Source organism: Balaenoptera ricei, chromosome 16 (genome assembly GCF_028023285.1).
Source record: "Balaenoptera ricei isolate mBalRic1 chromosome 16, mBalRic1.hap2, whole genome shotgun sequence".
NCBI lineage: Eukaryota > Metazoa > Chordata > Mammalia > Artiodactyla > Balaenopteridae > Balaenoptera > Balaenoptera ricei.
This window is the reverse complement of record NC_082654.1, coordinates 45,510,175-45,523,983: the sequence shown is the minus strand read 5'-3', so window position 1 is coordinate 45,523,983 and position 13,809 is coordinate 45,510,175.

Below are 13,809 nucleotides of genomic sequence, written 5' to 3'. Positions count from 1 at the left end.
GTTCAGAACTATATAGATAAGGAGTTTCTAAATAAAACATGCTTAATTTATTCTAACTTTATAGTTTCCAAGGAAACAGAACCTTGAGTCCACTTTGCAGTCCAGACAGGATGTAAACCTCTTTATACCAAGCCCTTGCTTTGCTTTGAGCCTATAAAACCTCCGTTTCATTTAAATTTTACCTAAACTCCACCCTTTCCAGGAATCCTACAATAAATAGTACTGCTTCTTCCTTTGTTTTATGAGAGTCAGCACACTGTTGCTTTGAAGCGTACTCCTTTGTTGCAGCAAGAAAATAAACCTGTCTTTGTTAGAGTATAAATATGTTCCTATGGTGGTCTTTATAAGATTGGCTTTATTAAATCTTAATACTTTAGATCATGATTTTAGGGAAAAAGACTTTTTCTCTCCACCTGCTGAATAGTATTTGTTTCAAAGGTTATTGATCTTCGCTCAGTAATCTTTGTTTCAAAAATACACACACTGCCTCTAATGGAGAAGGTTATTTGATGTAAACTAGAGGAACTTTGGGTGAATTGCTAGGAGTGTAGATTCTTGGTCATTACAATGCTTAGGGATGTAAAAAAAAAATTAGAAAATTTCCCACTGCCACTAAGCAGAGATTTTGTCTCTTTTATTCAGTGGTGTATCCCGAGCACCTAACAATGTCGGGCATGTATTTTGTTCTCAGTATATATTTATTGAATGATACATTCACACAAAGGTTTGCTGTGAAGGGCTAGAGGGAATAAGATAATCATACAATTTTAGTCTTGAAGAAATAAAATAGAGGCAATTGTATCACTTTGTTCCTACCTTTTATAACCTGAAATTGTATATGAGCCTTTACCCCCATTCACACTGTCCTCATTTATTATGCCTTCTGGGTTATAATAATTTAGTTAGTTACACAATAAAATCGAATTCTCAGCTTGCTATCAAAAGATCTGACTTAACCTTTTCATATTCATATCCTGTTACTCTCTCATTTGAACAAGAAACTGTTGGGTTTTTTTGTTTTGATTTGTTTTTAAATTCCAACTTGTGGTGACAGTGACTGCTCCCCAGATATTCATGTGCTTCCGTGACACTTATGCCTCCTTTTGGGGCTGGATGACTAGTTTTGGTGGATGGACTTTGTGAACAAAGTGACATGGATCACGCCCAGGTTAAGGAAGTTAGAAGCTGTTGTACCACCTACTCTCTCTTTCCCTAAATGATGAACTTGGAGGCTATGTATTGTAAATAGCAAAACTCCAAGATGGATGAGGGCAGCTTGCCTAAATCAGAATTTACATAAGGGACACGAGTGACAAAGCGTTATTGTACTAACGCATTGGAATTATTGTGTGTGTGCTATAGCAGTTAGCATTATATACTGTGCAAGTTACAATTTTTATATTCAAGCTGTTTCTCCAGTCTGGGTTGCCAGATTTCTACATCTCTATCAGAAGTTTTCCTATTTCTCAAGGTCCAAAAATAGTTCTACCAATTTTGAGCAGCCTGCCTAATCGCTCCAAATCAAAGGGGAAGATTGATCTGTTTTCCCTCTGATGACCCACTGAAAGCTAGTCTGCAAAATTTATTTAAAATTAACTGCTTATGGACTAGACAGGATGGCTTGGATTATCGTTTACCTCTTTCAGTATAGTTGTAATTTTTCCTCAAGCTTCATTATGAGTTCCTGCATCTTTTACTACATTGTGATTCCCAAAGACCTAGGACAAAATGCTTACAGGCTCCTCCTAGTGATTAATTATATGATAGATTTTTATCTTCTGAACATTCTAACAATGAATTTTTTATTGGAGATGTCCAACATGTTGAGGCATGTAGATATTTTTCTCAGATGATTTTTGAATAAAACTTGCTCCTTTCTAAAGCTATTTTTATTCCAATTTGAGTAAATTGAAATTGACTTCAGGAATTATGTTAAATGGTTACAAATAACATTAACCATTGCTTCTCTGATGTGGTAATTTAAATGATAATCTAGCGGTAGTCACGAGGGAAAACTGCTGATCTTCAGTGGAACTAAAGATGCCTCTCCTTGACCATGCTAATTCCAGTCTGTGATGAGGCTATCCCATTCCCCACATTGTCAATATACAAACTGCTGTTGAACCAAACTTAGGTCCACTCGCGTTCTCACAGTAAAGCAAATCTACTGACACAGGGTTGTGCTGAAGGAAAGTGCAATGTTTATTGCAGGGTGCCAAGCAAAGAGTCCAGGGCAGCTAGTGTTGAAAACACCTGAACTCCCTTGATGGGTTTCAGGAAAGCATTTTTAAAGCCTGGGTGAGGGAGAGGAGTCACAGGGTGTGTGATCAGCTTGTGCACAGTTCTCTGATTGGTTGATAGTGAGGTAACAGGGCCGTGTCACATTCGGTCCTCAGGCTCCAGTAGGTCCAGGGAGTACTTGCTCTTGGTCATCAGGTAGTTAATTTCTTCCATTTGGTGGGGATTTCAGCATCTACAGAACAACTCAGGAAATGTGCATCAGATACCATTGTCTAGGTACTTCAGAGAGGAGCTAAAGCAGAGGATATGGAGGAGGAGTCTGTCCTGGAAAGGCCCCAGAAGGTCTTGCTCAGTTACAAAACCTCTGGGTGGCACTCGGCCTGTCCAAGTTTTACCCTGTTTTCATCTCAGATGTTATTCTGTAATTATTCTATGTGCTCTGCCAAGAACCGTGTAGAGGACAGGATTATCCAGTCCTAGGGTAAGCTTGCCTCTTAAACTACTAGAAGAGTTGAAATAACAGATGAATGGTTTGAAAATCACATTAAATAAGCTCTTTGCCCTAGATATAAATGTTGAGATACTAAGCCCTTTGAACATTTTTCTGTTTATGAGCTCAGGCTGGTTTGCTATCAGTCTTACCTGGCCCTTTTAAGCTAATTGAGCTGATACAGTTGTTTTAAAATGTTGCCTTCTGAATAGATCAGAAACTTTATAACTGGCTCAACAGAAGCCTCCTATCCAGTCTCAGACAGAAATAAGTTGAAAGGGAATAGGGATGCTCCTTTCCATAACTTTGGCCCATCTCTTGAGTACAAAACAACGAAGATCAGACCATGTCTTACGTCTACCCATTATGTTTTTTTTTTTTCTTCTCCCCAGCTATAATGAGGTAGGCAAAACACTGATGGAATTCTGTGATAGCCCTCTCAAGGTCAATATGATTGTAGCTGACCAATAATGAGCTTCTCCCTAAGTATATCTGAAAACAAGAATCTTTTTCCAGATTGAATTGTAGAGACTAAGTTACCTGGAGTTTTATTTCATTTTATACCCTTACTCTGAAAAATCAGGTGTAAGTCAAACTTTGAAATGTTCTAGGGAAGCTGCTGTATAAAGAGACTCTAGGTTAATGTTATTATAGTTTGGATAATCACCATTGCATCAATTGGGAATTTTATAAATTGGCTTCTAAATACAAGGACTGCCTGCAGTGAGTTACCAAGAGTTCCATGACAATTGTATTTCTTTGTTGTACTGATTCTGATATTCATGGACTGACATAAAATACATACCCTCCCTCTCCGCAGATTTTCTCTACTGTTTTAGAGATCACCAGTCATTATTATTATTTTGTCACAAAGTTTGCCAGAGCGTTTTGATAATGATATTTACCATTGGGAGAAACTCTGCCACTATGAAATCAATTATAAAACACTTTAAATTATAAGGTTAGGTTCTATACATGGACTTAGATGCCGATCTTGCTATAGGACTCCAAATTACTGCTATTTAAATAATTTTGCGTTAAGAAGGAAGCAAACATAAGTAGGGGATTGTTTTTAAAATGTGCTTGTTATTAACCCCATATTGTATCCATAAATTCTAATTCTGTGTTAAATTTGTCTTTAACTTCAGTTCCACAGAGGGATTCCAGGAAGCATTCATTTCAGGTGTAACAGATTCATAAACTGAGCAAAAGGAGAGATCAGGCAAACAGCTGTATACCTTAGAACAATGCCTGGTTTATAGTAAACCCTCAATTAATATGTGTAGATTGAAGGAATGAATGAACTTGCCTTAGATCAACATTTATTAGATACAAAACATCGTCTGGGCTTAGGTCTCTCTGGTTCTTAAGTCCTTTCCACTACATTCACTATCTCCAAGCTCAAACCTCAAGAACTATGAATTGTCTGTTTTGGATTTTTAGAAGATTAATGAAAATTTTATTTTCTTCATGACTATTTTGACCAAATTAAGGGACAGTTGACAATGATATAAAGAGAAGCTAAAGTATACATTAGGCATAGCATGAAAGACAGCTATGAACTCTGCTACTGACTCAAGCATTTTAAATGAATCAAAAGAAAAGAACTTCTATATAAGCAAAAATTAGAAACATTTATTCATTTTAGGTTTCAGATAGTACTGGAAAAAAAAAGTACAGCTTGAGTAAAGTTAAGGAGCAGAATTTTTCACCCCACAATGTGTCTCTGTGGCATATGAATTATTTTAAGCTGATTATTTTCTGAGATATAGAAGGACTCTGAAAACAAAGTCAGAGTTGCCCTTTTGTAAGAAATATTTACATTTGTAAGGGAAATCTCCATTTGTAAGGGTGTACCGGGAAGAGGTGGATGACCAAATCTCTAGAAGATCTTATTAATGGAGAAGGCAATGTCTTAAATTTGCATCACATTAAGCCTTGTTTACTGTGCTTTTCCTGGTCACCTCCCATAACTGACTTTCTCCACCCTCAACATCCTCTTTTGTCTTTAGCTGAAGATGGTATTTAAGGTGAGGGCTTCACCATTCTGAAGAGTTACTCAGTTTTCCTGGGTCTCTCCCACATATACGTATTATTAAATTTTTAATTTCTGTTAATCTCATACCAATTTAATTTTTACACCAGCCAGAAGAAACTAAAAGAGTAGAGGAAAATTTCTTCCTCCCTGACAGTAACATAGATGAACAGGAAGAATTAGGATCTTGTGTCTACTTGTCATTTTAAGGAGGCATTTAAAGAGAGATTGTTATTACTATTATTGACTAGGATGCAGATGGAATCAACAGCATCTAACACAACCAGAAAGCCCAAGTAGTGAAAATATTTCCTTTTGAGGAAAACCAATTGTGCAAAGAATATCTTAAAACTAAGGAAATTCCAAATAAGATCTTTGGCCAACTGACTCTTAAAGTTGCTCAGCACAGATACGTTATTCAGCATGCAGTTAGTAAGTGTCAGCTATTACTGCTACTAAAGGAGAGAAAAGGTGAAGAAATGGTCCTTCTTGATTTCCTTGTCAAACACTACAGAACTTTCTCTTCAGTGGGTCCTTTTCTATACTTATCTAATAGCACCTGGAGCCTTTCATTTTGCCTTGTTCAACAGTATTTGTTGTGTTATCTTTCCTAATAGACTGTGAGCTAATTGGATGAAGAAACATTTCCTTCTGTTCTCACTGTAGGACCTAGCATGGTGCTGTCGAACAATAATTAGTATCCAGGTTGCAAAGAACAAAGAACTTTGTTTGGGGTTTTAGGAATTGCCATTTGGGAGACACAGATTTAGGTAAAACTGAAACAGTGTTCTGGGGAAGAGAGTCAGAGGCTTATAAAGGCAAAAGCCACAAGGTTGTTAAAGTTGTCTTGCAAGAATTATGATTGGCTCTGTGGACAAAAAATTAATCAGTCGATCTGAGAAAGAAATGGAAAGTTTTATCTGAGCCAAATTGAGGATTATAATCTAGGAACAGCCTCTCGGAAAGCTCCAGGAATTGTTTCTCCCCTTAGAGGTCAAGCTAAATTACATAAGTTTGAGACAGAGGGTTGTACATTAAATGATATATTACTGACAGTTTACACAATGCAGATCTAGAGTACAAAGTGAGTACTGGGTCATTACAAGATAAGAAGGAAGGTTATCTCCTAAGAAGTTGTGACCCTTGTTGTGATAGATAAGAAAGAATGTTATCTCCTGTGGAGATCTGGTTAATGTAGATGCACAATAGACACTAAAGCAGAGGGAGAAGAGCTAAATGGGCAAAGAAAAATTTTATGTCTAAATTTTTCTTGCCATAAAATATGAATTTTATTTCATCAGCTCTAATGCAAAAAGGAAATATTTTTCCTTAAGAGGTAGAGTGTCATGAGTTATTTGGGGTAGGGATCTGACAAGTATCTTCAGTTTCTATGCAGATGTTGAATGCCTGAGTTAAGACAGTATGTGGCCAAAAGTTCAGATTCCATCTGGGCTGAGACATGCATAAGTTCCATTTCCTCAGTGGCCTCCTGGCTCCATTTTGGAGAGCTCTCAGCACTATTGACTCCATTTTTATCTTCCTTTCACAGTGCATTTCATATAATATTTAAGGCAGTGAAAAGAAGGAAGAGATTGAAAGCAAGGTGGAAATGATATTTTCAAATAATAACTTAAATATATTGAGTTTTTTTAAACTTTTCTGAAAATTTAAATTTATTTATTTATTTTAAAATTTTCATTTATTTGTTTTTGGCTGTGTTGGGTCTTCATTGCTGCATGCAGGCTTTCTCTAGTTGCAATGAGGGGGGGCTACTCTTCATTTCAGTGTGCGGGCTTCTTATTGTGGTGGCTCCTTTTGTTGCAGAGCGTGGGCTCTAGGTGTGTGGGCTTCGGTAGTTGTGGCATGCGAGCTCTAGAGTGTAGGCTCGGTAGTTGTGGGGCATGGGCTTAGTTGCTCCGTGGCATGTGGGATCTTCCCGGACCAGGGATTGAACCTGTGTCCCCTGCATTGGCAGGTGGATTCTTAACCACTGTTCCACTAGGGAAGTCCCAATATATTGAGTTTTTTACATATCCCAAGTTCTTCACAACCACTGTAAATTTAATCCTACCAATAATTCAGTGAAACAGGCATTATTAGTTCTGTTTTGTTGATGAGGAAGTTGAGGCTTGAAGAGGATAAATAATTTGCTAAAGGTCTATAGTCAATACGTTGCATCTTTTTCACTCCAGTAATCTATGTTTCATCCAGTGTTTGTTGCTACATCTAAGGAAAGGAAGAAAGCAAGGAAGGGTGACGGAGGAAAGGAAGGCAGGGAGAAATTATGAAGTCAAGGAAACAGGAATGAGGGGAGGGAATCTGTTTTGCACCTGGTCAGTAATTAGGAATATGCTTTGACTTGTAAGAAGCTATTGCAGTTCCTATTTATGCTTTTGCATATGGGCATGAAGTCTCAGATAACACTGCAGTTACAGGGTATAGGTGGTCTTTAAACATGGTCTTGAAGAAATTCATTCCAATGAGTTCTGTGGCATGTTTCCCTCTGGGATAGAAGATGACTTCCATATAAACACTAAAACACTTAAATGTTTCTTAAAAAAGGGCAACTCCTAGTTGGTTGGTTGGTTTTCAGAGCCTTTCCTATGTCTGTTGTTTCTTAGAAAATCTAGCTTAAAATAATTAATATGCCAACACTGAAAGTTAGAGTTATGTCAAACCTACCACTTTAACTGGGCTGGGACTATGGCCATGGAGAAGGAGTAACAAATTAATTGTCTTTAACCAACCAAAAAGTTTAAACTAGGGTGTTGACTGTTTTGATGGCTTAACAGTAGTGTTACTTTGTTAGGTCTCTGGTTGAGAGGCAGAGCAATGTCCAATTTGTTATCAGAACTGATAATTCCCCATTTCACATTGTTTCCTGTCATAAGATGATTTATTGTTTTAATTTTCAGTACAACATTTAAGATGTTAAGTTTTCTTCGGGAAGACCCCATGTGGGGTTTTGTTCATACTGTATATAACCTTATTATGTCTTGAGCAAATTTACCTGCACAGAGAGATAAACAAAGCTGGCACTTTTTGAAATAGACAGTTCTTTCAAATGCTTTAATAGCTCTTTAAAGGGAGCAGAATTTATCACCCAAAAATATACCTTTTTAGCATAGGATTGTTTTAGGCTGCTTATTTTTAAGAAACAGCAGACACTGGAGGAGCTCTGAAAACCAAGTGGAAGTTACCGTTTAGTAAGAGGCATTTATATTTATAAGGGAATTCTCCATTTGTAAAGTGTCTCCCACTTTGTACCAGGAAGAAAAGGATGATTGTAAATCTCTAGAAACTCTTATCAATGGAAAAGACAGGGATTTAAATCTGCATGACAACCTCACCTCTGTTTACTGTGCTTTTCCTGGTAGCCTCTCATAACTGACTCCCCCCCTCAAACTTCTTTTGGCTTTAGCTGAAGATGGTATTTAAGGTGATGGCTTTGGCCGTTTCAGAGAGTTGCTCAGTATACCGGAGATTTTTGTTTTTTTCCTGTTAATCTGTCTTATATCAATTTAATTATTAGCCCAGACAAAGAACCTGGAAGGGAAGAAGGAAACATTTCTCCACCCCTACACAGGCAAGCAAAATAAACTGCTGGTCATAACCGAAGCTAATGAGGGTGACAGGGCCCGGGTAGTGATTATATAGAGCAGGCACAGAGATCCAGACCTCCGGGTTCAGGTGTTCCCTCTGCCATCTGCCGCTTGTATGACTTTGGGCAAGTTACTTAGCCTTTCTATGCCTTCTCACTTTCTTCATCTGTAAGATGGAGATAATAATCATATTTGTTTCATATGGTGACTGTGAAGAGTAAATAAAATGTATATGTCATTTAGGAGAGTATTGGACACAAAATATGTTCCGTATAAGCACTTGTTATTGTTACTGTTACCTGAGAGCTGTTGAGTGGGTAGCCAGCCATCCTGATCCTGGGAGATCACTGGGAAACTGAAAAGCAGAGTGAGGAGTTAATAAAAGCAAACATTAAATTACACATCTGTCGTGGGAGAGGAAGATGATGACTTTCACAAGAAAATTTAGGCCCTAGTTCTTAACACACATACATACTGTGTTTTTATTTAAAGACACAAAGGAAGAAAATAAAAAGATGTAGTAATAAAAAAAAATCATTTAAAATGGTTTTAAAAATATTTCCTAAATAGAGAATAATTTGTAAGTAATTTCAGGGCTTCTCACAGAGAACAAAATTGTTCATATTTTCATATTTTGTAGATATTGGTAAAGTTTTATTTCTCTCTATTTTTTGACCTAATGTCTACCCTTTGGGTATCATGGAATTTGCTTTATCTTAGTTTTCATTTTCACTATTCACTGTTACCACCTTCCTAAAAAAAAGAGGCTTCCCAGGTTTCTTTTAGGCCCACACTCAGATAAAAGAACTTTTTCTTTTTCTTCATTAAAAAACATTGGGTAACTAACACCATACACAAAAATTAACTCAAAATAGATTAAAGACCTAAATGTAAGGCCAGACACTATAAAACTCTTAGAGGAAAACATAGGCAGAACACCCTATGACATAAATCACAGCAAGATCCTTTTTGACCCACCTCCTAGAGAAAGGGAAATAAAAACAAAAATAAACAAATGGGACCTAATGAAACTTAAAAGCTTTTGCACAGCAAAGGAAAACATAAACAATACAAAAAGACAACCCTCAGAATGGGAGAAAATATTTGCAAATGAAGCAACTGACAAAGGACTAATCTCCAAAATTTACAAGCAGCTCATGCAGCTCAATATCAAAAAAACAAACAACCCAATCCAAAAATGGGCAGAAGACCTAAATAGACATTTCTCCAAAGAAGATATACAGATTGCCAACAAACACATGAAAGGATGCTCAACATCACTAATCGTTAGAGAAATGCAAATCAAAACTACAATGAGGTATCACCTCACACCAGTCAGAACAGCTATCATCAAAAAATCTAGAAACAATAAATGCTGGAGAGGGTGTGGAGAAAAGGGAACCCTCTTGCACTGTTGTTGGGAATGTAAATTGATACAGCCACTATGGAGAACAGTATGGAGGTTCCTTAAAAAACTAAAAATAGAACTACCATACGGCCCAGCAATCCCATTACTGGGTATATACCCTGAGAAAACCATAATTCAAAGAGTCATGTACCACAATGTTCATTGCAGCTCTATTTACAATAGCCAAGGCATGGAAACAACCTAAGTGTCCATCGACAGATGAATGGATAAAGGAGATGTGGCACATATATACAATGGAATATTACATTACTCAGCCATATAAAGAAACAAAACTGAGTTATTTGTAGTGAGGTGGATGGACCTAGAGTCTGTCATACAGAGTGAAGTAAGTCAGAAAGAGAAAAACAAATACCGTATGCTTACACATATATATGGAATCTTAAAAAAAAAAAAAAAAAGTTATGAAGAACCTAGGGGCAGGACAGGAATAATGACGCAGATGTAGAGAATGGACTTGAGGACACAGGGAGGGGGAAGGGTAAGCTGGGATGAAGTGAGAGAGTGGCATGGACATATATACACTACCAAATGTAAAATAGATAGCTAATGGGAAGTAGCCACATAGCACAGGCAGATCAGCTCGGTGCTTTGTGACCCCCTGGAGGGTGGGATAGGGAGGGTGGGAGGGATGTGCAAGAGGGAGGGGATATGGGGATATATGTATATGTATAGCTGATTCACTTTGTTATAAAGCAGAAACTAACACACCATTGTAAAGCAATTATACGCCAATAAAGATGTTAACAATTTGTATCCAATTTTTTTTTTATCATAAATTTAAGAACTGTGTGGATCAGAGTGGAGAAATGGAGGAAGAAATAAAGGAGATAAGTGCTGACTTTAGAAGAAATGATTAAAACATGCACATTATGAAACAGAAATGGTTTCCTCAAGCCCTGGGGAGTTTTCAAGTGAATCCAGAATTGCGAGGACTAACAATAGCTTTGAAAGTTAACAGGCCCTTGAGTAAAATAAATACTTTGAATATCAATTAAAGCAGCAAGAGAATGAATTACGTGTTAACCTAGTGAAATTTGCCTTGAATGAAAGGCTCTGAAGGTAATTAAAGTGAAATTAAGGACGCTATTTGAATAGGAGCAGTGGCCTTTATTATTTCAGAAGAGTTAGAGGAGAGTTTAAATAAACAACTTGATTTGGGATTTAATGTCAATTTTAGCATGACCTTTGTTAGAGCCAGTGTCTGAAATAGCATCATAGGAAGGGAGAGCCCCTTAGATGGGCACAGGGTTGAATTATCAAAGAAGAAGGAGGTATAGGAAACAAGTGTACTGGTAGCTGGAAAGGAGAAGCAGTGGGGTGGAATTTTTGTAAAAATTGAGAGTTAGGGAGAAAGAGCCTGGCCAGATACTACGATTACTTAAAAGTAGACAAACTCACATTCCTTGTGAAGTCTTGACTTTTTGCTTTTTTTCCCTTTGGCTTAGCCACACCCATACTTTCTGGCTAATTAAATAGCTAGGGAGAGTAAAATTAATGGTTAACTGATTCTTAGTGATGGTGAGGAAGAAATTTCTGTCTACCCTTCTAGGTCTTTCTGGCTGGTCTAAGAACTAAATTGATATGAGGCAGATTAACAGGAAAAAATTAAAAGTTTAATAACATGTATACATGGGAGAGACCCAGGAAAAGTGAGTAAGTCACCAAAATGGCCAAAGCCATCATCTTCAGCTAAAGAAAAAAGAGGATTTTGAGGGTGGAGAGAGTCAGTTATGGGTGGTGACCAGGAAGAGCACAATAAACAAGTTCCGAGAGATTTGGTTATCCTCCTCTTTTTGCTACAGAGAAGAAGACACCCTTACAAATGGAGATTTCCCTTACAAATGTAAATGTTTCTTACAAAAGAGCAACTCCTACTTGGTTTTCAGAGCCTTTCCTATGTCTGCTGTTTCTTAGAAGATGTAGCTTAAAGTAATTAATATGCCAAAGAGATATATTTTGGGATGGCACATTTTGCTCCCCTACACTAGCAATTGCCTTTTTGGAATTTAAAGGGGATATTTAATTCCAAATCCAATTGCAGCAAGTGTATTGTATGTTTTAAAAAATGACATTGATAAAACATTTTTGAAAAGGCAGAACTGTTACGTTCCTGGATAGCCCACACAGCAGTATTCTTAAGAACACTACTAAGTGAGAAGACTGAAGAGAAGTTAATTGAAGTCCTTTGGTTAGTAAAGTTTTCAAATTGTAAACCATAGCTCTTCAGTTAGATGATGTCCAATGTTTGAAATAGGTATGTTTCCAAAAAACGTTTTTTGAAGTTTCAACCTTGAGATTGTCTATGAGAAAAAATATTAATCATTAGTCAGTCTAAGAAAGAGATAATTTTATTTGAGCCAACCTGAAGATTATAAGCTGGGAGATAGTCTTTCAGAAAGCTCTGAGGATTGTTCCACATGTTAGAGATCAAAGCATAGTAACTTAAGTTTTTCAGACAAAGGGTTATACATCAAAGGGTTATACATCAAAGTAATATATTGACAGTTTACATAGTCCAACTGGGCAGGTAGTGGGTCATTGTGACTCCTTACAGGATTAAGAAAGGAATGCTATCTCTGAAGGTGTTACCTTGCTGGCAAGTAGGCATTCCTGTGTCTTCTAAGGGGATCTAGTTAATATATAATGCATATGCACAATACACCCTAAAGGGGAGAGGGTAGTGGCTCACACGACATAGAAAATTTAATGTTAAAATTTTTCTTGTCCTGCCTTAAAATAATTTAACTTCATTAATTTCCCCCTTTTGATCATTAATTTTTTGATAGAAAGCATTAGGTGAACAAATATTTGGTCCTTCAGTGCCAGGGTTGTTGCTTACCTGCCCTTAGTCCATCATGTCCCTGGCTGCCAGGTCTTAATAGCTAGGTTCTTTCTTTCTTTCTTTTTTTAAGGGAGTTGCATTAGTAAGATGTCTGGCAAGGACTAACAGTCAATTCCAAGTTGTTCAGTACGACTTAGGCCAATTTTAATTTACATGTGCATTGTGCATCTTCATTTTACAGAGAACTATATAAGTGATCAGTAGTCTCAGGTTGTTTAGATATCATTTTCTTAGTAAGAGTAGGTGATATGTAGCCTGAAAGACAAGAAACTATCACTTCATAAATTACACAAAATGTAATCAAAATTGCCAATAGGAGTAACAATGTCATTAGTGAAGATTTAAGCTAGGAACCTCCTAAACCAAACCATTTTCCTAGTATTTCCCTAAACTGGGAAAGGATTATTCAGAGCAGAAATTTGATTTTTCATATGTGTCATAAGGCGGGTTATACTAGAAGACTCATAAAGTGTGAAAACATGACATTCAGTATGTATTATAGCACAAGTTTCCCCTTAGGAAGCTGTTAGAATATGGAAGGCTATGTGATTCTGTAGGACCACTTTTCTCATGGAGACTTCTGAATTTAGCAAGCTAATGGCTTAAGTACTATCATTCAAAGCTTGCTGAGTAGATTTTTTTTTTAAGTGTCTATGTGAGTTAATGACATCTTCTATTCAAAGTGAAGAAACAAATATTATGGCCAAATGATCATACCATTGGAAAAATTGAAGCCAGCATGCCTGCATTAAAGGCAGATTGGCGGGGGCTGTTTCCAAGGCTACCCATAGGTGACCTTGAGCCAAGGGAAACCTATTGTGCCTCTTCCTAACCAACCTTGGGGAAGCCAAGGCCATAAGTTTATTCCACAAATCCCCTGTGTCCTATTAGGAGCTATGCAATATATTGATATTTCTGGTCATCTTAAACCAATCAGTTCCAAACCAATCACTGGTCCTCAAAGTTATAGTATATTGACAATTTTCAGGGATTATCCATCCTAATCTATGAATATTGTTAGGTTGATTATCTTTGCAGTCTCAGTGGTTGAAATAATCACTGGGCAATCTATGTGCTTAGATGAAGGCATACTTAAGGGTGATATTCTGTGTTATTGCCAAGGACTTATTAAATCTCTTAAAGAAAATGAAAAGCTATCAACTGATTATC